This window comes from Oncorhynchus kisutch, linkage group LG2 (genome assembly GCF_002021735.2).
Source record: "Oncorhynchus kisutch isolate 150728-3 linkage group LG2, Okis_V2, whole genome shotgun sequence".
In the NCBI taxonomy this organism is placed as follows: Eukaryota; Metazoa; Chordata; class Actinopteri; order Salmoniformes; family Salmonidae; genus Oncorhynchus; species Oncorhynchus kisutch.
In genome coordinates, this window is record NC_034175.2 from 48,727,120 (window position 1) to 48,731,649 (window position 4,530).

Below are 4,530 nucleotides of genomic sequence, written 5' to 3' on the forward strand. Positions count from 1 at the left end.
AGGTAAAGCCCTGCCTTATCTCAGCTCACTGGTCACCATAGCAGCACCCACCCATAGCACATGCTCCAGCACGGGTAAATTTCACTGGTCACCCCCAAAGCCAATTCCTCCTTTTGCCACCTTTCCTTCCAGTTCTCTGCTGCCAATGACTAGACCGAATTGCAAAAATCACTGAAGTTGGAGACTCATGTCTCCCTCACTATCTTTAAGCATCAGCTGTCAGAGCAGCTTACAAATCATTGCACCTGTACGTTGCCCATCTGTAAATAGCACATCCAACTACCTCATCCCCATATTGTTATTTATTTATTTATTTTACTTACATTTATTCCCCCCCCCCTTTGCACCACAGTATCTCTACTTGCACATTCATCTTCTGCACATCTCACTCCAGTGTTTATTTGCAAAATTGTAATTATTTTGCCACTACGGCCTATTTATTGCCTTACCTCCCTAATCTTACTTAATTTGCACACACAGTATATAGACTTTTGTATTGTGTTATTGACTGTACATTTGTTTATTCCATGTGTAACTCTGTGTTGTTGTTTGTGTCACACTGCTTTGCTTTATCTAGGCCAGGTTGCAGTTGTAAATGAGAACTTGTTCTCAACTGGCTTACCTGGTTGAATAAAGGCGAAATAAAAAAATATTTTTTAAATACTGTATGTGGGAATGTCTTATGTCCGTCCTACATGTAGTGTTGGTACATGGAATATTCCTCAACTGCATATCATAAATTGCTATTGCAAATAGAAGTATTATGTTCAACAACTGACATTTTCAGATATTATTTTGACAAACGCACTTTGGTGCTTACAATTCGTTCTCTATTGTCACAGATTTGGTGGGCACTGTCATCTGTGATCTTTGTGATATGACTTTCTTTAAGCACGTACTGATGAAACGGTCACTTATTTTTTTTTCCTTAAAGTCTACAAACGCTCTACAGTCGTGGCCAAAAGTTTTGAGAATGACACAAATATTAACTTCCACAAAGTTTGCTGCTTCAGTGTCTTTAGATATTTTGTCAGATGTTACTATGGAATACTGAAGTATAATTACAAGCATTTCATAAGTGTCAAAGGCTTTAATTGACAATTACATGAAATTGATGAAAAGAGTCAATATTTGCAGTGTTGAACCTTCTTTTTCAAGACCTCTGCAATCTGCCCTGGCATGCTGTCAATTAACTTCTGAGCCACATCCTGACTGATGGCAGCCCATTCGTGCATAATCAATGCTTAGAGTTTGTCAGAATTGTGGGGTTTTGTTTGTCCAACAGCCTCTTGAGGATTGACCACAAATTCTCAATGGGGTTAAGGTCTGGGGAGTTTCCTGGCCATGGACCCAAAATATTGATGTTTTGTTCCCCGAGCCACTTAGTTATCACTTTTGCCTTATGGCAAGGTGCTCCATCATGCTGGAAAAGGCATTGTTCGTCACCAAACTGTTCCTGGATGGTTGGGAAAAGTTGCTCTCGGAGGATGTGTTGGTACCATTCTTTATTCATGGCTGTGTTCTTAGGCAAAATTGTGAGTGAGCCCACTCCCTTGGCTGAGAAGCAACCCCACACATGAATAGTCTCAGGATGCTTTACTGTTGGCATGACACAGGACTGATGGTAGAGCTCACCTAGTCTTCTCCGGACAAGCTTTTTTCCGGATGACCCAAACAATCAGAAAGGGGATTCATCAGAGAAAATGACTTTACCCCGGTCCTCAGCAGTCCAATCCCTGTACCTTTTGCAGAATATCAGTCTGTCGCTGATGTTTTTCCTAGAGAGAAGTGGCTTCTTTGCTGCCCTTCTTGACACCGGGCCATCCTCCAAAAGTCTTCGCCTCACTGTGCATGCAGATGCACTCACACCTGCCTGCTGCCATTCCTGAGCAAGCTCTGTACTGGTGGTTCCCCAATCCCACAGCTGAATCAACTTTAGGAGACGGTCCTGGCGCTTGCTGGACTTTCTTGGGCGCCCTGCAGCCTTCTTCACAACAATTGAACCGCTCTCCTTGAAGTTCTTGATGATCCGATAAATGGTTGATTTAGGTGCAATCTTACTGGCAGCAATATCCTTGCCTGTGAAGCCCTTTTTGTGCAAAGCAATGATGATGGCATGTGTTTCCTTGCAGGTAACCATGATTGACAGAGGAAGAACAATGATTCCAAGCACCACCCTCCTTTTGAAGCTTCCAGTCTGTTATTCGAACTCAATCAGCATGACAGAGTGATCTCCAGTCTTGTCCTCGTCAACACTCACACCTGTGTTAACGAGAGAATCACTGACATGATGTCAGCTGTTCCTTTTGTGGCAGGGCTGAAATGCAGTGGAAATGTTTTTGGGGGATTCAGTTCATTTGCATGGCAAAGAGGGACTTTGCAATTCATCTGATCACTCTTCATAACATTCTGGAGTATATGCAAATTGCCATCATACAAACTGAGGCAGCAGACTTCGTGAAAATTAATATTTGTCTCATTCTCAAAACTTTTGGCCACGACTGTACATTTATTCACTCTGTGATAGGGTTGGATCCTATATGCTACTTTTATTGTCCTGTAAATGGTTCAGTGCCTATAATTTAGGTGTGTAGAATGGGGCATAAAGGAAATTACCTCTACTAATAAACTACTACTAGATTATAGTGTTAAGGAAAACGGCATACAAATTTGGCTTGTGTATTCATTTGCCTCTAACTAATCAGAATTACATTATTTTTACATAAAAAAAGAGAATACTTCAAAATGAGAAGAGCCTGCCATGGAAAAGACGACTGGGTGGACAGAAAGTGTAAAGGAGGGGAAATAACTCCCACCATGCAGCAGGACACCTTCAGCTGTGGGGTCTTTGTAATGCAGGTTTGATAGTTATATTTTCAATAATGAATGGTTAGCTGTTATGTGACAATTAGGTCAAAAACTCATTTTATTTTTTGGTGTAGATGGCCAAGGAAGTTGCACAGAACTTCCCCAACATCCCCTCCCAAATTCATAAGGAACCTTCAAAAACATATGGAGCAACTGTGAAAAGAAATGGCTGAGGATATACAAAAAATGTCAGGTAATGACATTTAATTCAAAGTAAATGTAAATTCTTTATTTTGATGTAGATGTGTGGGACAGCCATATATTCAGTTCATGACTATGATTTCAGAGTTCAACAAAGCCAACAACTCCTTCATGTGTGCCACTGATAAAGAACCTGGATGTGGCCCAAAGACTGACTGGGTTAGTAACTTTATTTAACATGCTTAAAATCTTTTGACAACAGTGACAGCATGTAAGGCAATTTATGATATAACACAATGGATGGCTAATTCGTCATACTGCATTGATATTATTTATAACGTGTTACACTTTGTTTTGCATGCCAACGGTGGTTCCATGTGCTGTAACTAGGAATGAAGACAAAAGAGTTCAACAGAGTAAAGAACACAAACTGGAAGTACAGTCTTTGTTGTTGAAAATGTATGCTATACCCCATCCACACTGAAGAGGCTCTGACATGCATCAACCAGGGATAAAGAGAAAGTTAACACGGTGAAATGTTTCATACTTAATTGAAGTTAAGTGTCTGTTGACATGTTGGAAAAGATTAAAGGTCTACAATGTTTAATTTGTCAATATTATATTTTTATTCATTGTTTTACTGGCCACCATTACTGTGGTTACATGTTCAGTATATGTATTGACCAGCCTACCTCACTAGCTCAATCTCCATCCCTGCTTTGGACAATTAATAGCATAACTCTCGTACTTTGCCCTTTTCCTTTATGGTTGATATTAACGACGAAAGGAGATATCTGTCGCTCTCCTATTGTTAAAAATAAGTACTTAGAACTACCAATTATTGTAGATAAATATTAAAAAGGGTAAACACAACACTGGACTGAACCCCCTAATTGTCAAACTAATATTAATGTACAACAATATAGAAGATACATGACTAGAGGTTATGCAATATGGGTGTATATCCACTGCACACTTCTTAGGTGTGTAATTGACATGACCAAGGAGCTATTGCAAATTTGAAATTATGAAAAATGTACGTTACACCGCGTGATTTTACAGTACACAAACAAGAGTGTGCAATATAGAAGAGTAGTCAGCAGACATTAGGTCACATGACCAAGGAGCTATTGTAAAATGTTGAAAAATTCAAGTAAAACCACGTGAGATGAAAATGGACAAACTAAAGGGTGAACAATGTGTAGGCCCACTGAGTGGACATTCTGAACCTTGTTGGAAGTCACTAGGTCAGATGACCAAGGAGCTATTGAAATTCAACATTTTGAAAAATTAATGTAAAACCATGTGAGATTAAAAAACAAAAATGTTTTTTAAATTGACAAACTAAAGGGTGTACAATGTGTGTCTATGCCATCGGGTTAGCTACAACCAGTTTTGAAAGTGTTTGGAGTAATGGTTAAAGAGATATTGAAATGTGAAAAATGTGATTTGTCACTATGTTGACGGTCCCTAACTGCTGTTGGTGGACATAAGGAAAACTATAGGCGAATATCCAACCTG

At 39.5% G+C, this 4,530-nt stretch overlaps 1 long non-coding RNA gene across 1 annotated transcript; it reads left to right on the forward strand.

The window, feature by feature from the left end:
• The first annotated feature begins 2,909 nt into the window (after positions 1-2,909).
• Positions 2,910-3,320, forward strand: LOC109867678 (uncharacterized). The gene is made up of 2 exons (XR_004205054.1): positions 2,910-3,061; positions 3,155-3,320. It is a non-coding gene; the product is annotated as an uncharacterized LOC109867678 (long non-coding RNA).
• The last annotated feature ends 1,210 nt before the right edge of the window (positions 3,321-4,530 follow it).